The sequence below is a fragment of the Eubalaena glacialis genome, chromosome 4 (genome assembly GCF_028564815.1).
Source record: "Eubalaena glacialis isolate mEubGla1 chromosome 4, mEubGla1.1.hap2.+ XY, whole genome shotgun sequence".
Taxonomy (NCBI): domain Eukaryota; kingdom Metazoa; phylum Chordata; class Mammalia; order Artiodactyla; family Balaenidae; genus Eubalaena; species Eubalaena glacialis.
In genome coordinates this window covers 110,762,920-110,780,139 of record NC_083719.1, presented here as the reverse complement: position 1 = coordinate 110,780,139, position 17,220 = coordinate 110,762,920, and the positions used below count along the sequence as shown (strand labels likewise).

Genomic DNA, 17,220 nt, shown 5'->3' with positions numbered 1-17,220 from the left:
GTCTGCCATTTCATTTTTTTGTTCATTTTGTTTGTTCTCTCATTTCTCATTTCTTTATTTTCTTGTCTCTGCCTTTTGAGTTCTTTATATATTTTAGATATGTCTTATCCAATATAGGATTTCAAATATTTTCAAATCTATGGCTTAACTTTTCATTTTCTCGATGATGTCTTTTGAAAATCAAAATTTTTACATTTTGAAGTCTAACTTGTCAATTTTTCATTTATGGGTTGTACTTTTGGTATTGTAGCTCAGAAATCTTTGCTTAATCCAAAGTCACAAAGATATTCTCCTACGTTTACTTCTAAACATTTTATAACTTTAGTTCTTACAATTATGTCTATGATCCATTTTGAGTTAATTTTTGAGTGTTATATGAGGTAATTATGTAACTTCTTCATGCACATAGATATTCAATTGTCCTAGCACCATTTGTTAAAAATACAATTGAATTGTCCTGGCACCTTTATTAACAATGAATTGACTATAAATGTAAGTGTTTGTTTTAGTACTCTCAATTCTGTTCCAAATATATATATGTATAAATTTGGATATACATATATATTTATCTTTTGTCAATACCACACTATTTTGATTACAGTAGCATTATAGTAAGTTTTTAAATTTTTATTATTTTTCATTGAGTTATATTTGAAACACAAGATTGTGTAAGTTTAAGGTGTACAATATACTGGTTTGATACATTTATATTGCAATATAATTGTCATAGGAGCAGTTATTTTATTGTTTTGATGCTATTGTGAATGAGGTAGTTTTATTTCTTTCTCAGATGTCTCATTGTTAGTGTATAGAAAAGCAACTGATTTCTTTTTTTTTAATTTTTAAAAAAATATTTATTTATTTATTTTGGCTGTGCCAGGTCTTAGTTGTGGCACCCGCAATCTTCGTTGTGGCATGCGGGTTCTTTAGTTGCAGCATGCGGACTTCTTAGTTGCAGCACGCGGACTTCTTAGTTGAGGCATGCAAACTCTTAGTTGCATGCATGTGGGATCTAGTTCCCTGACCAGGGATCAAACCCAGGCCCCCTGCATTGGGAGCGCGGAGTCTTACCCACTGGACCACTAGGGAAGTCCCAGAAAAGCAACTTCTGTATTGATTTTATTTCCTGCAACTTTACTAAATTCATTGATTACATCCAATAATTTTTTAAGTTGAGTCTTGGGGATTTTCAATATACAAGATCATATAATCAGCAAATACAATAATTTTACTTCTTCCTTTCCAGTTTGGATGCCTTTTATTTCTTTGTTTTGCCTGACTGCTCTAGTTAGTACTTAGAGTACTATGTTGAATAAGAGTGGTGAGAGTGGGCCCGCGTATCTTGTTCCTTATCTTAAAGGAAAAGCTTTCCATTTTTCTCCATTAATTATAATGTTAGCTGTGGGTTTGTTGTATATGGCCTTTATTACATTGAGGTATGTCCCTTCTATTCCCAATCTATTGAGGGTTTTTATCCTGAAGGGATGTTGCAGTTTGTCAAATGCCTTTTCTGCATCTATTGAGATGATCATATGATTCTTTCTTTCATTCTATTAATGTGGTATATCACATTTATTGATTTACATTTGTTGAACCATTCTTGCATCCCAGGGATAAATCCCACTTGGCCATGGTATATAATCTTTCTAATAAGTTCTCAGCTCAGTTTGCTAATATTTTGTTGAGCATTTTTGCATCTATGGTCACCAGGGATATTCGTTTATAATTTTCTTTTCTTGTAGTGTGCTTACCTGGCTTTGGTATCAGGGTAATTCTGGCCTCATAGAATGAGTTTGGGAGTGTTCCCTCCCCTTCCATTTTTGAGAAGAGTTGGGGAAGGATTGGCATTAATTCTTCTTTAGGTGTCTGGTAGAATTCTCCTGTGAAGCCATCTTGCCCTCGAGTTTTCTGTATTGGGAGGTTTTTGATTACTGGTTCAACTCCCTTATTTATTATTGGCCTGTTCAGACTTGCTATTTCTTCCTGGTTCAGTCTTGCTAGGTTGTATGATTCTAAGAAATTATTCCTTTCTTCTAGGTTATCTAATTTATTGGTGTATAACTGCTCATAGTAGTCTCATGATTTTATGTGTTTCTGTAGTGTCAGTTATTATCTCTCCTCTTTCATTTTTTATTTTGAGTCTTTTCTCTTTTTTTCTACTAGTCTCAATAAAGATTTGTCAATTGTTTATCTTCTTAAAAAAGCAGCTCTTAGTTTCATTGATCTTTACTATTGTTTTTCTGGTCTATATTTCATTTTTTTCTACTCTGATCTTCGTTATTTCCTTCCTTCTGCTAACTTTGGGCTTAATTTGTTCTTCTTTTTCTAGTTCCTTGAGGTAAAAAGCTGGGTTTTTATTTGCAATCTTCCTAATTTCTTAATGTAAGCATTTATCACTATAAACTTCTCTCTCAGAACTGCTTTTGCAGTGTCCCATATGTTTTGGTAAGTTGTGTTTCTATTTTCATTTGTTCTGAGATATTCTTTGATTTCTCTTTTGATTTCTTCTCTGACCCTTTGGTTGTTCAGGAATGAGCTGTTTAGTTTCCACAGTTTGTAGAGTCTCCAGCTTTCCTCATGTTGCTGATTTCTAGTTTCATACCACTGTGATCAAAAAGATACTTGGTATGATTTCAATCTTCTTAAATTTGCTAAAACTTGTTTTATGTCCTACCATATGATCTTTCCTTGAGAATGTTCCATGTGTATTTGAAAAGATAGGTCAAAACAAACAACCACAATTCCTTGAGAACAGGGCCCATTCTGCTCCCTCTGGTACTGAGAACCTAAACTGGGAATTCAGGCTGTTGTCTTCAAGGCTCTCACCAAGCTGGGGAGAGGGGAATGGGTAAGTTAAAACACCACAAAATTCTCCTACCAAGATTCAGCATTTTGTTTTGTTTTTCTTGATTAAGCATTTCTTTGGTTGCTGTAAAATTTTGGTAAGTATCCAGAGTTCCAATAAAGTTGATTCTGACAGTTTTTGCCAGTTTCTCTGCTGCTTTTGTGTAGAGATAGGCTTTTGGAATTCCCTACTCCTCCATTTTTGCTGACATTACTCCTAGACCATTTATACTTAATGTAATTACTGATATGGTTGGATTTATGTCTAGGGATTTTATTATTTGTTTTCTGTTTTCCCTTCCCTTTATCCTGAGTATATTTGGATTGTTTGAACATTTTTTTTTAGCATTCCATTTAAATGCATCTGTTGTGTTTGTAACTACCTCTCTCTTTTTTTTAGTGATTGCTCTAGGGATTACAATACAATATACATATTTCCTTTTCAGGTCTGCTTAGAATAGACATTTTACCATTTTAAACAGAATGTAAAAACTTACCATCATGTAGGTTCCTTTACTCTCCCCTCCTTCTGTTGTAGTTTTAATATATTACATATACATACATTGAAAACACCATCAGAAAATGTTATAATTTTTGTTTTAAACATAAAACATTTTTTAAAGAACTCAAGAGCAAAAGAGTAGAATGTTAAATTAACCAGATTTTACCATTCTTTTGGTCTTCCTTCATTCCTGATACTCCAAGTTAACTTCTGGTATCATTTCCCTTCTGTCTGAAGAAATTTTTTTGGAAATTATTTTAGAACAGGTCTGCTGTCAAGGAATTCTCTTAGATTTCCTTCATCTGAAAATGTTTTTATTTCACCTTCACTCCTGAAGGGTATTTTTACTGGATACAGAATTGTATCCAATTCTGGGTTGATAGTTCTTTTCCTCTTGTACTTTAAAGATGTGATCCACTTCCTTCTGGTTTCCACAATGAAACTTTTTTTTCTGGCAGATATAAATAAAGTGAAATATGCACATACATATATTAAAATATATACATCTTTTAATATATTCACATACCATAAATACATATAATATATAATGAAATATATAGTGAAATACACACATACAGGTGTGTATATGTGTGTGTGTATGTATCTTCAGTTTTCAACAGTTTCATTATGATACATATGGGCATGAATTTCTTTGGTTTATCCTGTTTGGGGCTTGCTGAGATTTTGAATCTGTAGGCTTATGTCCTTTGCCAAATTTGGGAAGTTTTCAGTCATTATGTCTTCAAATTTTTTGTCTTCACTGCACTCTTTCTCCTCTCTTTATGGAACTCCAATGACATGAATGTTAGACTTTCTGGTATTGTCTTTGAGGCTCTATTCATTTTTTTAAAAAATCTTTTTCTCACTGTTACTCAGATTGGATAATTTGTACTGGCCTATCTTCAAGTTTACTTACTTACTGACTCCTCTGTCATCTCTGTTCTGCTCTTGAGCTTATCTAGTGAGTATTTGATTTTGGCTCTTATATTTTTAAGTTCTAAAATTTTAGTTTCTCTATTTATCTTTTATTTATTTGTTAAGACTTTCTATCTTTCCACTTACTTCAAGAGTGTTAGCCTTTACCTTTTAGAGCATTTTCATTATAGCACTTTAAAATCTTTGTCATTTAATTTCAATATCTCACTGTTGGCCTTTTTTGATCATATTTTACCATGCAAGTTGAGATTTTACTGGATCTTTGTACGCCAAATAATTTTGTTTTGAATACTGGACATTTGAATTTTATGAGACTCTGGATCCTGTTTTAATACTATGGAGAATGTTGACATTTATATTTTAGCAGGCAATTGACTCTATTGGGCTCAGGCCACAAATTCTGACCAGCCTACTGTGGATTGTGGTTTCAATGTTAGTTCCATTTTCAAAGGCTTTTCAGTGCTGTTTAGATCTGTCCTGTATGTGCACCCTCCAGTGGTCAGTCTGAGAACAGACGGTGGTTTATTCTTTAGTTCTCAAGTCTTTGGTGTGCTGCTTAGGATCAAATCCATGCATGCTCATCTTGGGGGTGAGCCCAGGAGTTCATAAACAACTTTATGGAGTCAGTTTCTTGAGTGCTGCCTTCTCCACAATCTCTTTGGTACTTTTGGGTTCTCTGGGGCTCCTCTTTTTGGTTCTCTAGCCAAAAACCTGGAGTTTCAGTTACTTTGCTTTGTTGTGTACTTCCTGCATCCAGGGCTAAGTGGTAAAAGGATGGAGAAAGAGAAAGAGAGCAAATGAAAGAGGAAAGCAGTTAGATTTGTCCCGATCTCTTGATACACCTCCAATCAGAACAAAGGTTTCTCTCCCTCAGAGTTTTAGGTGCCTGAAAGCCTCAGACTGCAGCAGGAATGTTAGGGGGCTGGGGCATGAGAGAATGGAGAAAAATTTTTAAAGGGGTATTTCCTCACTCTCTCTGAGCATTAGGAGTTCCTTTCCCATTCTTCAAACCAGAACTAGAAGGGTTCTCCTAGAGTTTTCACTGTCTGTGGCCCAGTTACCCACTTTCAGGTTTCAGGATGCTTTGAGTCTGGCCCAGGGAATACTGGAGGGAAAATGGAAAACTCACCCCTAGTTCAGTGGTACTCCAAATTCTGCTTTTCTTCCCCAATTCACCTGCTACTATTTACTCTTGAAAGTCTTCCATGCATTTTGTCTAGGTTTTAATGTTGCATTCACTGGGAGAGACAGGGAAGAGGATATTTACTCTATGTTACCTAATTCATTCCTTTTTACTGCCACGTGGTATTCCACTGTATAAATATGCTACAATCTATTTATCCATTCTCTTATTAATGGTCATTTTTGTTGTTTCCAGTTTCTGTCTTTTACAAATTAAGCAGCAATAAACATTCATGTACAAGTCTTTGCGTGAACACATACTTTCATTTATTTTGCATACATACCTAGGAATGGAAAGCCTAGGTTATATGGTAGGTGTATATTTAACTTTCTAGGAAAATGCCAAAATGTTTTCCAAGGTAGTTGTATCATTTTACATTCTGTCAGCAGCTTAGGAGCATTCCACCTGCTCCATATCATTGCCAATACTTGGTGTAGTCTTTTTCATTTAGCCTTCTTAGTGGATGTGTAGTGGTATTTCATTGTGGTTTCAGTTTGCATGTCCTTAATGACTACTGATGTTGAGCATCTTTTCATGTGCTTATCTGCCATATGCATATCTTCTTTGGTGAAATAGTCATTCAAATCTTCTGGCCATTAAAAAATGTGTTGTCTTCTTATAATTGAGCTTTAAGCATTCTTTATATATTCTATATACAAGTCATTTATCAGACATATGATTTGCAAATATTTTCTCCCATTCTTCAGCTCTGTTTGGCTTCCCCTCCATACTCTACCTGGATCCACTCCCTGTTCTTTCCATTGATACCACCACCACCCTGGTTCATCTCTCCTGGATCATCCTCCTACACTGGCCTCCCCATGGTCTTCTTGCTTCCACACTTGCAGAAAGAGTTGGACTAGACCACAGTCCAGTCTGCAAACAGCAGCTAGTGAGTATTTAAAAATGCACACTGAATCATTTCACCTCCATACATAACATCATACAAAGGCTCTCCATTCCCTTGGCATATGCTCAAGCCCCAAATGCCCCACATTATCTGACCATTGCCTATCTTACTGGCCGCATCTTCTATCATTCTCCCCCTTGGCTTCCATGCTGCAGTCACAAGAATCTTTTTCCTTAAACACACTGAGTTTGTTCTCTTCCCAAGACCTTTGCACTAGTTATTCCCTCTGCCTGGAGTGCTCTTCACTGTTTTGCACATTGCTGCCCCTTCTGTCATTTAGAAAGTTAAAATATCATTCCTTTAGACAGATATTCTTTGAACACAAAATCTAAAGTTGCTACCTCCATACTGTCTATGACATCATGCTATTTTATTTCTCTGCAGAATAGTTATCACAGTATGACACTCTCCTTGTTGTTTGTTGCCTGCCTTCACTAGAATATGAGTTTCATGACAGCAGGGACTTCATCTTATTCATTTCTATATCCCTAGTGTCTAGAGCCATGCCTGGCACATAGTACAGGTTGTACATAGTACAGGTTGAATGTCTGTGCCCATAGCACCGACCTCTGTGCCTGTCACCTGGCTAGAGAGTAAATGTTTGCTGTCTGAATTTGTCAAGTAATCCATCCCCATGGCACCAATGATCAAAAGTATCCCTGGGCTAGAAGTGGGAGAGAAAAGACACATATGCAGGAAAAGGACAAGAGAAAAATTGCAGAGAAGCTTGAGAGAAGATCAATTCCTCTAGAAGTGTTTTGGGAGCTTTGTGACAGAGTTGTCATGTCCCTGGCTCTGGTGTGGGCTCCCACCCAAGGGACAGCCCTACTTTGGTTGCTAGGGCTGTGAGGCCCACACAGAATGCACACGAGGTAATGGTGCAGTTCGTAGGCACAGCCCAGAAGGCCTTCACAAGGCTTGCTTGTCAAAGGAAATTAGACCCTTTTGACCTAATCCACTGTTCACTCTGCTCCTGTGCTTCCGGGGGTCTGCAAGTTGATTTTCCCATCCCACAATCCTCAGCACGGTGGGCCAGCCCTCCCACGAACGGGTGACAGCTCACTGCTCCCAGGGCCTCCACCCTCTCTCGGGCCATGTGGCACCAGGCCTGCTGGCTGAGCTGGCACCTAGGGTGCGTACGCAGTTTCAGCACACAGCATCCGTTTCTTCTCTTCAAGGATCCTCCTATAGGCCTCATCTCTCCCTGAGAGACTGGTAGTTGAGGGCTCTGAGGAGTCTCTGTGAGGAGCTTACATCGTCCTGCTGCATGAAGATGGCTGCTAAGGTCACACCTGGGCCATGGTGAGAAACTGCTCTCCCGAGCACTAGGCCTTCTCTCGGGCCTGTCTCAAAGAGAACAGCAAACACCCACACTGTTTTGGCCTGGGAAACAAGTTTCCTGGGGGTCAAGACTGCTGCCTGGGCTCCGAGGAGCCAGGTGAGGCCTCACTGTAACCAAGAGTCATGAGGTAAACAAACTCCCAGAAGCCTCTTATCTGAGGTGGGGACTCCAGGTGCCAGGGCTATGGGAGAGCACGACTTGTCGGGGAAAGCCACCTTCTTTTTTAGTGGCAGAAACTCCTGGGAAGTGGCTGCCCAGGGTGTGGCCCTGTTTGTGGACTTTCTGGCTCAGAGATAGGGGGACTGAGGTGGCACACGTGGGGTCCTCTCACTCCTCTGTCTGCTGGGCATCTCATTGCACTCCCAATTGGTCCCTGTGTCCGAGGTACTGGCCTGGGGCTCAGGAGGGGAATGAGTCCAGATAAGGTTTGAATCTGAGAAGCCAGGCAGCTGCTCATGGACTCTCTGATTCCTGTTCTCTGACATGTCCCTGTCTCCATTCTCAGCCTGGACTGGACAGCTGGGGTAGGAATTCTGTCTGGGGATGACTCTTCCTCTTTTTAGAGTGCCTAAGGCACTGTCCCCTCACAAGCCTATCCCTTGGCCCTCAGTCCCAGGACAAATCCCTCTAGGGACCAGGGGGGTTGCTCTGGGAGAACCTGATGGGGCTCCTGAGCCCACCTGAGGAGATGTGTGCTCTGTCTAGGATGCAGGCCTTCTTGGGACATGACACCAGAGAAGAGGACAGGGTCCTCTTTCTCTCGCCTCCCCTCACCTTAGAAACCCCATCTCTCCCTTTTCTTGGAGTCTGCTAAAGGTTACTGACCAGGAAGCAGGTGCTTTGTTTACCAGGTGGCACCCGCCTATCTACCTTAGCCAAAGTCCATCCTCAATTCCTGCTCCTACCCTTTGAGCCAGCATTGTCCATGCACCCTTTTCTCTTCCCTAGACCCCGAGGAAGGTGCTATCCAGCAGGGGGCACTGCTGCCACAGGGTCAGCGCTTCCAGAGGGCTGGGGCTTGGGAGCAGAACTGCTAATCCCCTAGCAGGTGGACTCTGGTCCTGCTGGATAGCAGAGGGATGATGAATTGATAGACACACCCCATCCAGCAGTGGGGCGTCCTCATCCGGCCTTCCTTACCTGCTGTACCCACACACGCAGTGTCCAAAGGGCAGGGCCGAGCAGTGCTGGTATGTTGTTTCTGGTTCTGGCTGTGATCACCAGCGACCTGGGCATTCCTGGGGCAAACTGTGAGTTTTGACCTCCTGCCCTACTCTTTAGCTCAATGCCCTCAGTTCCCCAGACTCACAACCTAAGACCAAAGCAAAGGCCCCTTAGGCAGAGTGGGGGGTTCCCTACACTTCTCCCAGAGTGCGGAACCTAGGGAGGGACTGAGAAGGGTCTTGCTCCAACCCATCTCACATCCTGACCATCCACGGATACTGCTCTCAACCAGGCCCACTTCTCTCTATCCCCTATGGCCAGAGCCCTAAGCCACATGGAGCTACCTGAGCTGCCTCCTATCCAGTGTGCAGCAGGGTCCCAGACTAAAGCGATGCAAGCAGGGGCCTATGGTACAACATTTAAGGAGGCACTCACTCTCATGGTCATGCAAGAACAGAGTTGCATGAGTGCCTCCTCCACAGAAAGTTTTCTAAAGCACAGGTCAGACTCCCAGTTACCCTCACAGGGCCTGGCCTAGAGTTTACTTCAACAAACATCTGATGATAGACCTTGGTTCTCTAGAAGGAGAGAAACCATGGGTCTCACCCCTCAGAGCCCTGTCTGCCAGGGTCAAGTCCATACTCCTGAGGAGCATTCAAGCTTCTTCACAGTGTGGCCCCGGTTGGCTGGTCCAGCCTCAGTTCCTAAAGCAGCCATACAAGGCCACACCACAGTGTAGGATCTGTCCTGCACTGTTGAGCCTCCAGGCTTTTGCTTGGGCTGTTCCTGCATCCTAAACACCCTCTCCCACTGCTGACTCATCATCCTTCAAGGCCCTGCTGAATGCCAGCTCCTCAGAGTGGCCATCTGCGAACACTGGCTGAGATAAATTGCTCCTGTCCCCACACCCCAGCATTGCTGCTCCTTCGCCTTACACTCCAGGTAGGACATACATCTGTCATTCTGTAATCGAGTACACTTACTAAGTGCCTACTGTTTGCAAGGAGTGTGCTGGGTGCCAGGGAAATGGCTCTGAGTGTAATAACCACATCTCTTGTCCTTGGAGAGCTCACATCCAGCTTAGTGGTGGGAACCGTGCCTACTCACTTCTAAGTCCCCCTGCATGGCTGGCAAAGGCACAGGGCTGAGTAACATTCTGTGATCATCAGATGCCCCTAAGTCTTAAGCCTTCTGGAGTTACCACTCCACTAAAAACAAAGTAATACATGTGTGCTCCAGCCCATGAGGCTGTGGGAAGCCTTCTCCAATGTTCTTGAGGGTTCTCGAGGAAGGGAGACTAGCTTTTGTTTCCTGGGGGTGGCCAGTCACCTGAGGCCTCCTGGCTCAGAGCTCCTTCTCCCAGCAAACCCTGGTCCATTTTGCACCCCAGTATGGACCCAGTCCTCTGAAATACTCCCAGAGCAGCATTTCACATTGGCTATCTGACATGGTGACATGCTCATTGTAGTCTCTCACTTGCCAAGCTGGAGGGCAGACAGTCATGCTCTCTCTGGACTAGCCAGGCAGGTGGGTCTCTGCTGACCTTTCACCCCTCCCGCCAGTCAGTCAGTCAGCCAACAGATACTTCCTGAGGACTGACTCATGCAGAGAAAGGACTGGAACCTCTCACACCTGGCTGAGGTTCTATCTAAATTGAGGCACTTTGTGGACCTACCTTCCAGGAGAGGAAGAGAGACCCTACCTGATGTTAACAGCTCCTTCCCCTTGTTAAGTGGCTGGCAGGCCCTTGTCACTAGACTCTCAGTCTCTCTGCAGGACCGGGAGACGACACACATGTGAACAGGTCGATGGGAAAGAGAGCAAAGATCCCCTTGGAAGGATAGAACCAGACAGAAATGACCACAGTGCTACTCAGGGAAGCCATGTCCCTCCCTTCCTCCCTCCCTTTGGGGGCATCCATGAGTTTCTGTGAAACCTGTCTGTTGCCAAGACCATCTCAGGGAAAACGTGCATGCTGCTGAGACAATCTGAAACCATCGTCCATTTATCCATCCCCATCCATGCCACACTGGTTCATAGGGCACCTGCTGTGCTCAGCCAAGGCTGGATCTGGAGGCTACAGCAGTGAACAGGACAGAGCACCCACTGGACCAACCCCTTCTTCTCTTGCCTCTTGCCCTGCTTTCCTTCTATGAATGTTTCTATAACTCAGCACTTGCTGAGTCCAAGCTACAAAGACGTATTCCTGTTGATATTTTCTAGTTTAAGCTACATCTACTGTTTCTAAAATGTGACCTCAAATGGAGCCCAACACAGACACTCTGAAGATCAGGTCCTCCACCAAGTCCAATTTATGGGCTAGGATCAGGGTTGGGTTCTCTGCCTCACAGATACTATTTGGACTAGGCAGAGGAACAGCATCAGTGGGTCCAGACTTGAGCCCAGGAGAAGGAGAGGACAAGACCCTATTTGGTCTGGGACCTCACTAAACTGCTGCCATGGTCCCTGGACCCCTTAGGGGCACCCCCTCACTGTCTTAAGCCTTATTTCCAGGGCAGCCCCTGGAGTCGGGATTCCCAGGCTGAGTCACCAGGGTCACCAGGGGCTGTGCTCATAGCAGACGCTCCACTCTTGCAGCATTTGGAGTTTCCCTGGCCCTCTCCCAGGCCAACCACCCTGATCCTGAGCCTGGAGCAGAGAAAATCAATGCTGGACTGGACAAGGAATGCTTAAGGGTCTGTCTGCCCCTCCACTAGCTAACTGGCTGCCTCCAGAGTGGCCACCACTGCTAGCTGCCCCACCCTCAGCTCCTCTGGACTGAGGGAGCTCTACCTGTTCGATGTGTCTTTCCAAGAGCCATGTTCTCCATGCTGTAAGTAAGGAGAGCCCTACGTAGGAGCTCAAAAGCAAGAATTTAGGAAATATGGGCTTGCAGGCAGCACTGCCCACCTTGACGGCAGCTATTACTTTGGTCTGAAGAGGTAGGGAGGGTAGGGTGCCGGACTCTGCCTCACCATCCCAAACTCCCAGCCTCCCTGGCTCAGATCCAGGCCCAACCCACAATCATCCCTGGCCTGAGCTGCAAGCCCTGGGGAGGGAAGGAAGTGGCCGACCCCACAGCCAGCATTCCTCTGTGATGACGCCAGTCTGCTCACTGCCCAAGCACCCCATCTGGAGGGCAGTTCTCAGGGAGCCACAGGGGACTCCCTCCCAAAGAGGCTAAGGCCTCTCTTACAGAGGGGGGCCTCCTTCGGCTGGGGGCATCAGCATGACCTGACTGGGCTAGGGGCCAAGAAGAGATGGGCCCAGAGGTCCCCTGGGAGCAGGTCAGAAGGCCACAAGGCCCACCCTAAATACCTCTAACTCACTCCATTTCTTCATTCATTCAATAAGCACTCACTGAGACCCTCCTTGTGTCAGCCCCATTCGAGGCCCGAAGGACCCAGCAGGCTGGACTAGGCAGGCAGGCCCGCACCTCAAGGGGCTCCAAGACAGGTAGGAGGAATCCTCCAACAAATAAAATACACAAAAAGGATAAGTTCAGCAATGGTAAGAGCTATGAAGACAATAAATCAGGATGTGACCGCGACAGCGAGTGGTACCATTGGGGACCTCAGCCATTGGAGGGGGGCCTCCACATTCCTCAGACACTTCTTGCCTGCCCACAATGCCCTCCTCCCATGCAAGTATAGCTCCCTCATCCACACCCCACCACGCCCCCTTCTGAAGGAACGCCACCCGGGAGGGGGCTGGGGCCAGGTGCATTCAGGTGGGGCTTTTCCGAGGCCGGTTTTCCCCCGCTCCCGCTGGAACTTCCAGAGGGCCACGGACCCGCGACACTGGACGCCCGCCCGTCCCCCTCCTCCTCCCCCATCCGCAGCCTGCGAACCTCTGCGCTCCCGGCTTGGTTCCCGGAAACTCCTCGATTTCCCTGTCGCCTCGGCGTTTGCAAGAAACCGAAACCCAGGCCCCGCCTCCCGCGCCGGCTGGGGGCTGGGGGGCTGGGGGCTGGGGCCTGCGTGAGGGGCCGGATCCGAACTGGGCGGCCGGAGCGGCCCTTCCCCACCGGCAGGGCCGAGGCGGAGGTGGGGAGCCCTCTGAGTGCCTGGGCTCGGCTCGGCGCCCACCCCCCGCGGGAATCGTCCCCAGCGGCCCAGCACCACCCGCGCCTCCCACAGGAAAGCTGCAAGTCTAACCCGATCGCTCTGGCTGCATCGGATGGCGGAGTGCCCAGCGAGGGAGGGGACGCAGTGCGGCCTCCCCTGCAGCAACGTAGAGGTGGGCGCCATTTCTGTGCGCCTACTGTGTGTCCGCCAAACCAGGGAAGGGGCGGAGGGGCATTTACAAAGAGCTCTGCACCCCGAGTGTGGCTAGCTTCATCTTGGGAGGGCGGGCACAGAGAAGTTTAGCAACTTGCCCGAGGTCACAAAGTCTGTAGCTGTGGAGCTGGCTGCAAACCTGTGGCCCGCAGCCAGAGGCTGGGCAGAGAAGGAGGAGGAAGTGCCCCGGCAGGCTGCCGGCAGGTGAGCCGCCTGGCACGGGCGGGGCAGCCAGCTGGGGAGGGGGAGGGGCGGTCCCAGGCAGCCACCCGGGCCGCAGGACTGGAGGCTTTGCTTTCTCCCTCCCTCCCTCCCTCCCTTTCCAGGAAGCCGGCCAGCCTGGAGCCGGCTGCTCACCCCAATTCACCCCCAGCCGGGGCCGAGCAGGAATGTGGAAGTTGGCCGGAAGGGATTGGGCCCCCTCCCCTCCAAACACACACCCATCTCAAGCCCGGTCAGCGCGAGCGTGGGTCACCTGGCGGTGAAGGGCTCCAGATCGGGTCTCGATTACCCAGGTTGAAGTAGGGGTGCTGCTGCCCCCATAAAGGCCAAGAAGCCTGCCAGGGACGCTGGCCGTGGTGCAAGACCCATTTGCGTGGGGGAGGAGGGTGCTGCTCCCATCCAGCCCCATTCCGGGTCGCGGCCGCCGGGCCTGGCCACAGAGCCTCACCCCCGCCTCGGGGCCCCTTGGGGCGGATGGAGGGCCGAGGCCTCTTTCCTCCCAACGCAGTGTTTATAAGAAATGAAACTGCACAGGGCATCAGCGGCAGCCCACACTGACACCCCGCTCCTCCTCCGGGGTTCCGAACAGCCCAGAGCGCTGGAGCAATTCTCGGCCCACTCTTACATCGCAGGACCCCTAGTGCTTTCCCAGCCAGCTGCAGCCTCCCACTCTGCGTTTAGGATTCTTATAACAGCACAACGTTTATTCTGCTGTGTCATACACCATTTTTGCCGGAGCTGCGAGAGGGGAGGGGCTAGTCTCGTGCCTCAGCACATCCCCAGGGCCAAACCTGTAGTTGACCCAGAGCAGGAATGCCATTCATATTTGTTGAATGAATTAAGAAACGACTTTATTTATCTATAATTAGGCTCCTTTCAGCCAGGGTGATGACGCCTAGATTCTATCTTCAAGGTTTTGTTGCTTTCAGATTATTTTATGCCTGACTTTGTGTTCTGCACTTGATAGTTTAGGACTGCCTGCCTCCCAGGTTGCTGTGAAAATAGAGGATGGCTGGGAGGGACTTTTAGCATCTAAGAGAGCCCTCCCTCTGGACCTGGGAGGTGGAACGCCTGCTGGGGTTCATCTGCTTTGGGGACTGTGGCCTCTTCTCTGGGTAGCAGGCGCCACAGGGACCCAGGGCTGCCCTACTCTCAAAACCCTAGTTAAAACCTTGCTGGGTGCTGTACTTCAGGACTAACTGGAACCCACCCAGGGGGTGAACACTGTGTTCTGAGAGCCTGAGAGAGGGGGCTAGGGACATGATTTGGTCCACCAAGGAAGGTTTCCATAGAGGTGATCTTGCCCCAAGCAGCCTGATTGCAGAAGTCATCTCAAAGGAGGTCTTGCCAGCCAGTCAGCCTCTTCTGCCAGCCCAGAAAACCCCAGAGCCTAATACAGAGAAACTGCAATAAATTTACCCTCATTGAGTGATAGTATAGATGGGAGGTATCCTTTGAGCGAGACCCTGCTCCAGAGCTAACCCCCAGCTAACTCCAGCTGCAGTGTGAGGAACCCGCTCAGGTCTCTTGCAGAAAAATGCAGACTTTGGGACTTCCCTGGTGGTCCAGTGGTTAAGACTCTGCACTTCCACTGCAGGGGGCACGGGTTCGATCCCTGGTCAAGGAACTAAGATCCCGCATGCTGTGTGGCCTGGCCAAAAAAAAAACTCCAGCAGACTTTGTTCCCCAGAAGGTCACCACCCAGAAGGTGATAAGTGGAGAAAAGAAAACATGAATGTTAAGGGCTAGGGGGTTTTGAGGAGGGGAAGGATTTCTGGTTGGCTGCTTTGGAGGTGCTTCATAGAAGACCAGGCATTTGCTCTGGGCCTTAAAACAGAGACTGAAATTGAAGTGCGGTGGGTGGTGGGGCGGGGGTGGGGGTGGGGGGGGTGGGGGGTGGGGGGTTGGGGAATGGGAGGGGGAGAACTAAGATTGAGAGAGCAAGGGGGAATGGCGGGTGAGGTGAGTGTTGCTAAGTATCCTAGGAAGTCAGGGATGAGGAGCAAATGGAAGGAGCAAAGACAGGGGAAAAACACAAAGTGTGTTCAGAGAATGGAAATACAGTGAAAGGTTCATGCTTTACTGTGAACACATGTCCTTTGACTAACATTTTACAGTTTAGAAAGGAGTTTGATAGTCTATCTAATTTCATCTTTGTAACAATTAGGACAGATGTGCAGAGAGTACCTCTATTTTACAGAAGAGAAAACTGAGACCCAGAGAGGGACAGTAACCTGCCTAAGGTCACACAGCAAATGGCAAAGCACAAGAACACAGCTTTCAGACTCAAATCCCATGTTCTCTTTCCACCGCATGAGACTCCTAGACTCTCTTTCCACCGCCCTGTAGTTACTGCCAAGGGTAGGGGAGTTGTGGGAAAGAAGGTTGGAATGGGACCCTTGGGACCAGAGTTAGCAGTGAATTGAATGTGGGGCTAAGGAGTCTGAGGGAACCACAAGGCTCCTGTGTGGACCTGAATGTTAGGGAGGTCATCAAAGTTAGGGGGATAATCCTAGTGCAGAGGTGCCTGCAGGGGCAGGCCTGACAGGGAGGGAGTCTCAAGGGGAGGCTGTGGCAACAATAGTCTGATCCTGAAATGTGAAAGCAGGACTTGATTCAGGCAAGGAAGACCAGAGGACCAGGTGAGGCAAAGACTTCACCAGAGAGGGAGCTGGAATTAGGAAGAGAGAAAGCTGCTGGGGCAGTGTGGAAGGGGGAGGTGAAAAGTTCTGCTTGCTTGTGTGTGAATCTGTGGATAGGGTTGTAGAAGAGCACCCAGAAGGCAGCCAGAGCTTGGGTTGGGAGGTCACCTGCCCAGAGGGGATGGCTGGAATTACAGAAGATGAGTATTTTGAGTCAGAGAGGGGAAAGGGCCAGCCCTGAACTACTAAGAGAAACCTGAAAAGGACAATATATATTCTGTCCAGCTTCCCAAGGAATGTGTGATACATCTTAGAATGGGATTCATCAAGAACAGTTACAATAAAAATTTGAGATACTTAAACAGGGGTTAGCTTTATTTCACTGATTTGGAGTATAGCACCCCCAATCATGATAAGCAGATTCTTATAGACTTCAAGATTACATAAGAATCCCTAAAGTTAAAAGTAAAAAAAAAAAAAAAAAAAAAGAAGGCAAAGAACACTTCAAAAATGTAAATGACAATTTCACTGGTAAATACTAACACTGGGGAATTTCTCCTTAGCAAAAAATTATGATGTGTGCAAAGATTTAGCTACACAGCGCTGTCTGTATTATGAAAAAATGGAAATAACCTAAATGTCCTACAATAGGGGATTAATTGGGTAAATTTTTATTTATCCTTATGATAGAATAATATGTACCCATTACAAATGATATTGCAGAAGTACATTTCATGACACAGAAAGATGCTCATTATAGATATATATATACAGATGATTATGAATTAAAATAAAGTTCTTGTTTTAAAGCACTTTTTTCACTCTCCTGTTGCCTTCACAGGGTCAATTCCTCAGACCACATGAAACGCAAACTTCATTTCCCTAATCTCACTCTGAATTCTCCAGTGGCTATGTCAGGTTCTTAGGGGTAGGACAAGCACCCATTTGCTGCACAGAGAACAGACTTCGCAACTCAGGAGCCACTTGTTTTCTGCTCTTCTTGCTCAGAAGGTCTTGGTTTCTGTAGTGCATTCCCACTCCCTTCTGTCACTTAAAGCACCCCAACCCTTCTCCCCACTTCCAGGGCCTCAGCACCTTCCATTTTGCTTAACACCCAGCTAGGCTCATTCCTCACAGTTTTCCTGCCTTTCTGCCTCTCCTGGCTCCTGCACCCATCAGTATCTGGGAGACAGCT

General features: G+C 46.5%; 1 protein-coding gene and 1 long non-coding RNA gene across 2 annotated transcripts in view; both read right to left on the bottom strand.

Moving 5' to 3' along the window:
- Positions 1 to 17,220, bottom strand: part of RAD50 (RAD50 double strand break repair protein) — a 244,957-nt gene that overhangs the window by 148,126 nt on the left and 79,611 nt on the right. The gene's annotated exons all lie outside the window — the stretch shown is intronic.
- LOC133089934 (uncharacterized) lies at positions 5,022 to 10,706 on the bottom strand. The gene is made up of 3 exons (XR_009700766.1): positions 10,584 to 10,706; positions 5,412 to 5,520; positions 5,022 to 5,041 (listed from the first exon to the last, which is right to left on the bottom strand). It is a non-coding gene; the product is annotated as an uncharacterized LOC133089934 (long non-coding RNA).